Source organism: Leptodactylus fuscus, chromosome 5, assembly GCF_031893055.1.
Source record: "Leptodactylus fuscus isolate aLepFus1 chromosome 5, aLepFus1.hap2, whole genome shotgun sequence".
NCBI classification, from domain to species: Eukaryota; Metazoa; Chordata; class Amphibia; order Anura; family Leptodactylidae; genus Leptodactylus; species Leptodactylus fuscus.
This window is the reverse complement of record NC_134269.1, coordinates 178202587-178214131: the sequence shown is the minus strand read 5'-3', so window position 1 is coordinate 178214131 and position 11545 is coordinate 178202587. Positions and strand designations below refer to the sequence as shown.

The window sequence follows — 11545 nt, the reverse complement described above, 5'->3', positions numbered from 1 at the left end:
ACTTGAACTTTCTTCTTGAAATTCCACAAGATGAGTAATAATGGACACTTGTAAATGAATTTTTTTTGTAGTATAATATTTTCTCATAATTTTGGTTAAACATAATTTAGGCATTTTGTACAAGTTTTGCCTTTGTTTTATTTAGATTTACCAATTGAGTTTGTAATCAGCATCTCAGTTGTGTTTCAGAATCAGCGATTTAACCGAAATTGATCTATAAGGAGGACATATTGGTTGTCTTTAACCGAGGCAGGTTGTTTTCTTTCTTCATTATCCTGATGTGGAAATTCTATCCCTTGTGGTTTTCTACTAATTTGCTTTGTTTCACAAAGCCTATTATTATTTTTTACAGTCTCCGCATAATTAATTCAGCATTCTGATCGGATGTTATTCCCAAACTCATATTTCCAAACTCACACCATATCAACCGATATATTCACTGGAATGAAAGATTTGCGATGATAAATTTGTTATATTGAGGGTTGAAATGATAATTCTCTATATTCAGATGTACATAATGATCGAGTTGATATATATTTTTTTATCACTAACCTCTTCCCATCCATATCACATACATTAATTGATTAATCTTTTCGAATGACTAGATTTTTTTGACAATATCTGCTTCATTAAGAAATTTTGTCATGTATTTTATTAACACATTTTGTCTCAATTCTGTAAAGGCTGGTTCTATTCGCCCACTGGATTCTTCTTCTGTTTCTAAGCATAGAAAGAGCAGAGAAATAAATGACTAGTTCTACTGGATTTTTCTCTCAAAACCACTAGTGTATCTCATCAAACAGTTCTGGACTGTTGCTCAGTGGTCAAAGGTGTTTTCAGATGAAAGTAAATTTTGCATCCTATTTGGAAATCAAGGTCCCAGAGTCTGGAGAAAGAGTGGAGAGGCTGTACACAATCCAAGCTGCTTGAGGTCTAGTGTGAAGTTTCCACAATCATTGATGGTTGGGTAGCCGTGTCATCTGCTGGTGTAGGTCCACTGTGTTTTATCAAGACCAAAGTCAGCGCAGCCGTCTACCAGGAAATTCTAGAGCACTTCAGGCTTCCCTCTGATGACAAGATTTTTAGAGATGGAATTTTCATTTTCCAACAGGACTTGGCACCTGTCCACACTGCCAAAAGTACCGAGACCTGGTGTAATAACTACAGTATCACTGGGCTTGATTAACCAGAAAAATCGCCTGACCTTAACCCCATAAAGAATTTATGGAGTATTGTCAAGAGGAAGATGAGAGACACCAGACTCAACAATGCAGACGAGTTGAAGGCTGCTATCATACAACCTGGGCTTCCATAACACCTCTGCGGTGCCACAGACTGATCCTTCCATGCCACATTGCCGCATTAATGCTGTCATTCAGGAGCCCTGACCAAGTATTGAGGGCATTTACTAAAAATACTTCATTTGGCCAACATTTCTGTGTTAACTAATATTTTTACAGTTGGTCTTTAAGGGCATGGTTCCTATGCCAAGAATATACTGTCTTTACAGACACCTTATGTTTTTTTTGGGCATAATAGAGCTGTCATACTTACCAGTCCCATCAGGGGCCACACGGTGGCTCAGTGGTTAGCACTAGAGATGAGCGAACACTAAAGTGTCCGAGGTTCGAAATCCGATTCGAACAGCCGCACACTGTTCGACTGTTCGAACGGATTTCGAACCCCATTATAGTCTATGGGGGGGGGGGGAAATGTAAGTTTCAGGGGTAGGCAACATTCGATAAAATCATACTTACCAAGTCCACGAGTGACGGTCGGGCTGGATTCTGCTTGAAGTCTTCTTCCGGCGCAGGGTCCCCGCATCCTCTTCCGGGTGGAATTCACTCTGCCTAGGCATCCGGCCTAGGCAGAGCCGACTGTGCATGTGTGTGCGGCTCTGCCCAGGTCCGACGCCTGAGCAGAGCCGACTGCGCATGCGCATGTACAGTATGCGCATGCATGCCCGCGCATGCGCAGTCGGCTCTGCCTAGGCCGGATGCCTAGGCAGAGTGAATTCCACCTGGAAGAAGACGCGGGGACGCAGCGTGGAGAAGACTTCGGAAAGGTAAGAGAAGAACCAGCATTGATTAGCAGAATGTATAGCATTCTGCCAATCAACGCTGGTTCTGCATCGAACATTAAATTTCGAACAGCTAGTGGTGTTCGATCGAGTACGAGTATTTCGAATACCGTAGTATTCGATTGAACACCTACTCGATCGAACACTACTCGCTCATCTCTAGTTAGCACTGTAGCCTTGCAACGCTGGAGTCCTGGTGTTCAAATCCCACCAAGGGCAAAAAAACCATCTGCAAGGAGTTTGTATGTTCTCCCCGTGTTTGCATGGATTTCCATCCCATATTACAAAGACATACTGATAGGGAAAAATGTAAATTGTGAGCTCTATGTGGGGCTCACAATCTACATAAAAAATTATTTACAAATCCCATCCTGTGGCAGAAAACTGAAATATATAACCTTGATAACCCTGAAAAAAATGTGAAGACTGCATTTATTTCAATGTGGTTGCTTAGAAATCATGTAACACCAATGAAATCACAGAATTTTCCTGTACAGAGTGGGTTGAAGGAATGCAGTAAATGCCTGATCTGTCATTGTATGCCAATGTATACAGATCACTGGCAACAGTAATAGAGTATAATGGTCTATTACACTTAAATCAGTGTCATTAGTTATCTGTACAGTATATGGACACAGCAGAGAATACATAAAGTGTTGCCTGCTACCCCATACCACCAAGGTAAAAAAAATAAAATAAAAAAAAATTACGGTATGTATTAATCAAACTCAAAGACTGAATAAATAATGAATAATGCATTTGTCTTTGGTAAAAGCATCATTCACTGGGTTTAAATGCTAAATAAAGATCCTAAAGTGAAAATCCATAAGACCAGTGTCAATGTTGAGCTTAATACCTATATCTTGACCTCCAGAGGTACATAGAAGGGCTTCCTTTGTTCCACCTATATTTGGCTTTATAAATAGCCTTAGGCTATTCTGATTTGTAGAGAACCTTGGACTAGAACCTCGGACTAGAGTTTTCCCAAAGGTAAGAGATGACAAGATATCTTTATATGCAAATGATGTGCCGCTATACTACTCGGATTTTCTGCAAATCTTATCGGAGGACAACATAAAAGCATTTGAGGATCTAAGGAATATACTTTTTTTCCCCTCATCTGCATACCTTTGGCACTTGATGCTATTGTACATTATGCCATTCTCGCTTTACAGAATAATATGTTTCTATTTAACCCCATTCCTATGTTAGACATTGCTGTGTCTAATTTTTGCATAATGGAAGTGCTCAGTTGCTATACAGAATAACTAACAATTATGTCTCTTCCACAATAACCTTAAGCTGTGGCCCTGAAAATTGCAGCATGTCAATTGTACCTTTGGAAACACCGGTGGTTCCCCTACAGGTATAGTTGAAGCAAAAATCTGCAGAGGAAACCTCTGTAGACTTTCTGTGAAAAGTGATTCAGTTTTTTCCCATAGTGATTTTTTGCTGAAGCCCGCTACTTGGGGCTTTAGCCCCAATGTGGGAGTCAATGAAGAAAGGAGGTAGACAAATATTGTGATAATGTTTTAGAAAATATTCTACTATTCATTCAGAATTCTTCATGCAAGAGACCTAAGAGTATGGTAATGATTTGTGCTTGGTGAACCCCCAACATTTCAGGCTTGTCTGAACCCCAAATTTTTGAAATGTTTGTGGCAAACCCAGTTCTTTATTATTATTAGGATTCCTATGTGTACTAAAATTGTTTTACACATAGCATTACAGCTACAAAAAGTTTCCAGAGGTTTAATGGGCTTATACAGAGGAAAATAAAGGTTACCAGAGCATCCCCTACACTGGATAAACCTTCTTACTGGCATATAGGCAAGTCCCATCGAGCCCCATTAACTAAATTTGCAGAGGGGTGCTAGAAGTCTTTGTACACTGCCTTCCCTACTGCTATTCTGGCTCCTGTGAAGACTTCAGCTCCACTCTCAGGGGTGTAACTTGAGGGGGTGCAGAGTCGCACCGGGCCCCAGGAGCCTTAAGCACTGTCCTCAGTAATGAGATTGCAGCTTCCGTCTGGCCCATAAGCCAAGGAGACCTACACCTTACCCTCATCACACTAAGGTTTATTAAACTCCTTAGCTTCCATAACTATCACCATTAAGAATTCGCTATATGGATGAGGTTGGGGGCCCCAGACAAAAGATTGCACTGGGGCCCATAAGACTTTAGTTACACCACTGTCCACTCTACTCCTGTTGCATGTCCAGATAATGGAAAGGAGTAGTTTATGTGACATAAAGATAGAGAATTAGCAAAGAATGCAGAGGTACAATGTTTCTGGACACCCTTGCACTACTTGGCAAATATAATCATTGGAGCTCTAGTGGACCCGAATACCTATACTCCTCAACATTGAAATTGCAGCTCCAAGAAGAAAGAGTCTTGGATTTGACAATCTGAGAGGATCATGTTAATGATATGCAAATGATACAAAAAATGGAAACAAAATATGATCACAATATGCAGAATTACATGCACTTACAAACCTTGGCCATAGTGACACGTTTGGGGAATTTAGATTGCTCACAGTAGGACAAGCAACATGCCGCCTGGTGTTGTCCTGTTGAAAAGCAGGTCTGGGAAACTTAGAAGACTTGGCCATACCATTGGTTTCACAACAAATAGTAGTAGTCCAGCTACTGTATATTATGCCACTCCACACCATAATCCCCAGTAGGACTAGTGTGACATTCCCTTATGAAGGCATCTTAAGACATCTTCATGGCATTGCCCACATGGTGTCCAGACCAATCTCTAGCTATCATGTCATCAAAGACAAAAGTGTAAGAGGATAGTCATCCATCCTCCATCAATGTCTTGGTGTGCAGTGTGCACAATGATAACGTGTTAGAGCATTGGTATGAAGTCACTGGAACATTGTAACTGGCTTGTAGTCCAATGTCATGCAAATGTCTTCAGTGTTGACACTTTTTTCCACCCTAGGCTTCGGATGTGATGTCCAGTGTCACATGTAGTTCATCTTACTTTCTTTCAAGTTTATCGTTGACATCCCAACCACTGGATCTTGTAACAGTCATAAGCAGTCACAGCAATAAACCAAAGTCTCTCAGTTCAAGGTTTGTATCTCTCCTACTATACAACAAGTGGAGATAACTCTCACGACTATGAACATTTGTCATTGCACAATCATCCAACACCACTTGATCCAATCTTTGAGGTGTCATCAGGAATAATTATTAGGAATATCTTTTGTGGGGAAGGTATCTCAGTATAAGCAGTTGTATGGGCCCAAACAGTCAAGACAGGGACACAAAATGTGCAGCAAACAGGTTTATTTAGAAAAACAGGAAAATAAATAAACCTTCACTTCAGGCACAAATGAGCAAAAACAAAATACGGCTTTAATTTCAGGCAAAAATTTTAAAAATTCCTGCTAAACAGAAGTAATAACATAACTATACATGTGGCTTACTGCCAGCCACATGAACAAAACAAGCACAATATTGTCTCATCGGGCCCAGCCTTCTCCTCACTTCCTGGATCTGCCCTGTAGCGCAGACTCTACAACCTTTTATGGGCCAGTAATGAGCCTCAGGACCCTCACCTGTGGCTGAAACCTATTTTAGCCCCGCACTGGACCACAGATAGGTTAGGAACCTGGGGCTGATATGGCAGGACTCCAAGCACTCTGCCTGTCACCTTATCACACTTTATTTAGGACACACAGAAAAGTTAAACTCCAAGTAGCTATTGACAAAACTATTGGACTGTATTTGAGTGCTGGCCTACTTCAGATTGCAGATAGATGTCAACCCTGTTTTTCCATGATACAGGACGATTTTTGTCAATCCAGGAAGGAATTGTAGCTTGATCCTTAAACTGTTCACTTGCTTTGCTATACTCCGCTTCTCTCCATAATCCCTTTAAAATAATTTAAAAGTAAAGCTTTTTTATTCACATCTAACCATTTACCAGTATTCATTTCTTCCATTATTTCTGCTAGACGATAATATCATTAATAAAATATAATATCTAAGCTCTGACTTAATGAAATAAATCCAGTAATGATTTCAATAAAATGTTCTTCAAACATAACAAACAACACTAAGTATCTGCAGTATGCATCACAACCCGCGCCATTTCCGTAGTTTTAAAAGCAATAAAAACACATAGATTTTCCATTACTGAGAACCACTGTCATAAGACTAGCGAGCACATGCTGATTATAAAGAGACGGAAAATAATTATTCAGACATTTATATCAACTACAATTGACCTTTTCTTTAAAATACAATTGTAATTTTGATGATAATCATTTGTGTGTAGTGCAGTGATCCAAGAGTATATGGTCATATGTCAGCTAGTAATCTAATATATTCCTAGACAAATTACAATTTTGTTTGCTAGCTGAATATTGTGGCTTCATAAACATACAGTTCATCAAACAATTAAATTAAAGTTATGTTAAACTTGCAAGCGCCGCTTTCAAATTTAGTGGTCTATTTCCTAAAATTGACAGATCTGTGCAGGCACTTTGCACAGTGCCCTCTATATGATAGCTCTAACCTGCCTCCTAAATATATATATATATATATATATATATATATATATATATATATATATATACACTGTATTTTATATACTTTCAATTTAAGACATTTCCATTAAAGGGGCAAAATTATGCTGTATGAGCCCCACATATATAAGGCTATTCAGGCACTGGTAATTTTATTTTAAACCCCCCTCCCATTTTAAAATAAAACCCTAAAAACATATATGTAAATTATACTTATCGTGCACGGTGGGCGGTGATGCACGATCCAACATCATCTTCTGCACGCCTTCCTCTTCTTTCTTCTTCTTTCTCCGGTCCTGGCTCTTCCCCGACTTCATTTTTGTATTCTTCCGGTGGTTCAAATCCAATTGGTTCAAATCTGGCACGTGCGCACTGCCATTGAGAAAAATGGTGCCGGTAATAGGTAATAGGCGACAACTGGACGAAAAAACCCTTCCTAAATATGTGACACACAAAACGCGGACAAGACAAACAACAACAACAAGGGAGGTCAACTAGCCAGGGGTCGATAACAGTCGAGCAATGCAGTGACAAAATCGAAATCCAAAAGAATAGTCAATAAGGAAAGCCAAAGGTCAAGAATCAGAATACAAAAACAGCAAGAGAAAAGCCAGCACACACAAGGCAATAGCAAGTACCAATGTGAATGTGAGCCAAGAAGAAATAGGGAAGAAGAACCCGCCCTGGAGTTGATAGGTGGATAGGCTGTCAATCACAGGGCAAGGCTAAACTTAACTATTAGAGCAGAGAAAATGAAGATGAGGGCAGATGGGTGTGGTGGAAAATCAATTACAGAGATTGCACAGTGTGAACACTGCTCAGTTAAAAATACTAAGCAAAGAATCAAACTGGATACATCTCCTGCGCCGCAGCGTGAGAGCGGAGGGTGGCACAGAAACCAGAACAGGCAAAGACGTTACACCTGGTTCACATCTGCATTCGGTATTCCATTCAGGGAGCCTGCATGGGGACCCCCCAGAATGGAATACCGAACGCATTGACAAGCGGTAAGCTTATGAAAGCACACAGACCCCATAGATTATAACGGGGTCTGTATGTTTTCTGTGTGCTTCATGAACTACTTTTCTCTCTGCATGACTCATGCAGGGACTGCACAGAAAATACATGGACCCCATTATAGTCTATTAGGTCTGTGTGCTTTTAGTGTTCACTGCTTGTTAATGCATTCGGTATTCCATTCGGGGGTCCCGATGCAGAGTCCCTGAACAGAATACCGAATGCCGATGTGAACCAGGCCTGAGTCTTCTAGTTTGCTTTTGTTCAATTATCGTACTCACACTTGCTGGCATCTACGGCCATATCAGACAGCTTATGGATGACAACTGGAACCATGAGTAGAGTTTTAGACAAATTTGGTTCTCCATCTCAAAAGTTAAAGAAGGCTGGGATGACCAAGGAAAATTAAATATAAAAGTAATTAAAAAATAAATGACCTGTTTCCTACTCATTTTTCTACTCTAATATCAGTGGTGTAACTACCACCATAGCAGCAGAGGCAGCTGCCACAGGGCCCGGGACATTAGGGGCCTGGTGACAGCTACCCCTGCTACCCCCGCTCTTATCACAGACAAACTGTTGTAACTGCGATAAGAGCGGGGGAAAGCATGTAGGACCTGTAGGACGTTGTGTGACGTCTTCTGTCACATGACTATGTGGGCGTGTCTTTATAGCCCATGCAGTTATGGAAGAGAATGAGAGATGTGCTGCTAGGTCCTGAAGGGGAGGGGGATGGGAGATGCAGGATGGAGAGTGTCTGTGTGTAAGTGTGTGTGAGTGTGTATGTGTGGTGTGGTGGAGGGAAGAGGACAGTGTCCTGATATCTGTGTATTAGGAGGAGAGGACTGTGTATTAGGAAGAGAGGACAGTGTACTGAGATCTGTATATTAGAAGGAGGGGGAGGTCAGTGTCCTGATATCTGTGTATTAGGAGGAGAAGACAGTGTACTGAGATATGTGTATTAGGAGGAGAGGACAGTGTACTGAGATATGTGTATTAGGAGGAGAGGACAGTGTACTGAGATATGTGTATTAGGAGGAGAGAACAGTGTATTGAGATCTGTATATTAGGAGGAGGGGGAGGTCAGTGTCCTGATATCTGTATATTAGGAGGAGGAGGAGGTCAGTGTCAGTAGATGGATCAGTACTCTACACATTGTTTGTATTCAGACTTGCCTGCAATTGCTGTTACTAATGACTGTCTAATAGTAGTCAGGGGGCGCTCTGTGTATTGTATTGTATTGAACTGATGGGGGGATGTGAGATGCAGGATGGAGAGTGTGTGTGTGTGAGTGTGTATGTATGTGTGGTGAGGAGAAACAGTAACCTAGAGGCAAAGATGGAGCGGAGGACATGAAAATGGGGGTAGAGATGATGGGTGCATGAAACTGGGAGCAGATGGAGGGAGGACATGAAATGTCACGTGACATCTGTGCATTATTAAAGATGGCAGGTAAGTAACTTTTTTTTTTTAATGTCTGTATCTACCCTCGGTCTCCGATTATTATACTCTGGGGTCTGAAAATACCCCAGAGTATAATAATTGTTCATGGGTGTTCATTATGGGGCATAATCCCGTGTGCAGGGGCCACAATGGGGTATAATACTGTGTTCAGGGGCCACTATGGGACATAATAGAGCGTGCAGGAATGCAGCGTGGGGGAGGGGTCGGTCGGTCAGTCAAGGTCTTCAGTGTCGGTCAGGAAGGGGGGAGGGGCATGTCAAAAGTTCGCCAAGGGAGCCGCCATTCCTAATTACACCACTGTCTACTATATTTTATTTCTTGTGAAAGTACACTAACTTTACAGATAATTTAGTCTCATAGAGCATGTGCTTCTGTTACTAAAATGTTAATGCACTTCAGACTGTTGCTTGTCTGATGGGATATTAGTCTTATACAGCATGCAACTTCCCTGATTGTGCTCAAGTCTATCTTTTTCTGTGTCAGATATTTTTAGCTGTATCACATCCTGGATTTGGAGTCCAGTTTCCCTGGATCTCCAATAGCATGAGCTATTTGTTTACTATTTTACAGTTACTTCTGGCAGAGTTACATGTAAAGAATTCAGAAGTAGTAATAATGGATGAGGAACAGACTGCTTTGTTGAATACACCCTCTGTCTTTTGCTCGGTTAACATTTGCGCTTGTCACTCTGTACAGGAATTCCATTCCCCTCTCCACATGAAAAATGTGGAGAGAAAAATGCAGAAGTTGGCACTTTAGCCCTTTTTCAGCGGAAACCAAATGGAAACCACGCAGAGTCCATTATAGTCTATGGGGTCCGCAGGTTTTCTAAGGTAACCACTTTTTTATGTGGATTAGTTTTCCATTTGGTGGGGTCCCCAAACATTATAGACCCGTAATGACCCATTGAAATGAATGGGATCTGTTTTGAGCGCTCACATTCTGACATGTGTATACATGCCAGAATGCGCACCCGTAAACTCCGTGTGATATGGCCCTAACAGTGAAGTAAATGAGATTTTGGTTTTTTGCCCTTGGCAGGATTTCAACACCAGGACTCCAATGCTGCAAGGCTGCAGTGCTAACCACTGATCCACCGTGTGGCCCCTAGATTTTGGTTAATCTTATGCACACATTGCAGAAATTGCAGGACTACAGAAAAGCCACTGTGTGTTAAAGAGGATGTCCCATAACAAGTATCCTATCTATACTGCTAGTTTATGTGGATATAAGACTTTTTCTAAATACATTGCTTTATCAAAACTGCTTTGTTTGGCCATATCTTAATTTATTCACTTCATTGTTTACACTGCGTTTCTATGGCCACAGGGCTTATCTGCTCAGTCCCCAAGTGACGTAGCTGCCTGCTCTCAGGTGGGAGAGAGGGGCTGAGTGCTGGGAGCAGCTCTGAGCTGTGTATGTCTGAAAAATAACGGAGCTCCTCAGATAGGGGAGGGGGGAGGTGAGAACTCCGGGATTTCTGAACGAGGCTCTTCCACTTATCAGTTGGTTTAATTGAATTTGGCTAATAAGGGCTGAGATAGGGAGTTCGGTACCTCTGTATGTATTACAAACTGACTCAAATCCAACTCTGCTACATCAGCTTCTACATCAGCTTCATACTGTGGTAATTCATTTCCAACCAATCCCTCATTACTGACTGCAAACACAGCAGATAGCAGAGCAAGTGAAACCCCGCCCACCAATGTGCCGAGAAAACCAGGAAGTGAAGAGAGCACAGAGCCTGCAGGTTGGTGAACAAGCGTGATGGGAATACCCCTTTCATTTTAGCTGCAGATTTGCAAGCATATCCCTATAGATTTAATAGGGGAAGGACAAAAGCAGAGAAAAATTCAGCAAAAACTCAATGAAAAATGCTGAGTAAAAACACAATACTTTTACACCGCATTTTTTTTTCACATTGTTTTAAACTGGTAAATAAGGCACACTTTAGCATTTCCCTATCAAACATTGCTAGGAATATGTTTACATTGTTGAACATCCTTGCAAAGGGCTATACTAATCTACTCTGTATCATTATAATTTTAGTATATGTGCTGCCAAAGCGAGCAATACAATACATTACAATACAATACATTGTTGAACATGACACTTTAAAAAACATTCAGGACAAATATTTCTATAAAACAGCTTTAAAAATGACAAAAATGCCTACTATGTATGAAACTTCCATTTTAAGCAGCAATAAAGATCTTACTATTGATCCTTTAGTGCTTTTCCACCGGGCCACTATCATTACGATCTCTTGAAACATCGAAATCATAACAGTAATTGACAGTTATAAGTCATATACATAATTATTAAAGACAGAATCTCGGCTACAAAGATTCATACAGTTGTTACATATACTTGTAGATAAAAAGGCAACAATGTTTCTACTTAATGTGAATATTGATCTAGAAGTTTGCGGT

At 40.8% G+C, this 11545-nt stretch overlaps 1 non-coding gene across 1 annotated transcript; it reads right to left on the bottom strand.

The window, feature by feature from the left end:
- Positions 1–11080: 11080 nt before the first annotated feature.
- On the bottom strand, positions 11081–11186 carry LOC142205384 (U6 spliceosomal RNA). The gene has a single exon (XR_012716392.1). It is a non-coding gene; the product is annotated as a U6 spliceosomal RNA (small nuclear RNA).
- Positions 11187–11545: the final 359 nt, after the last annotated feature.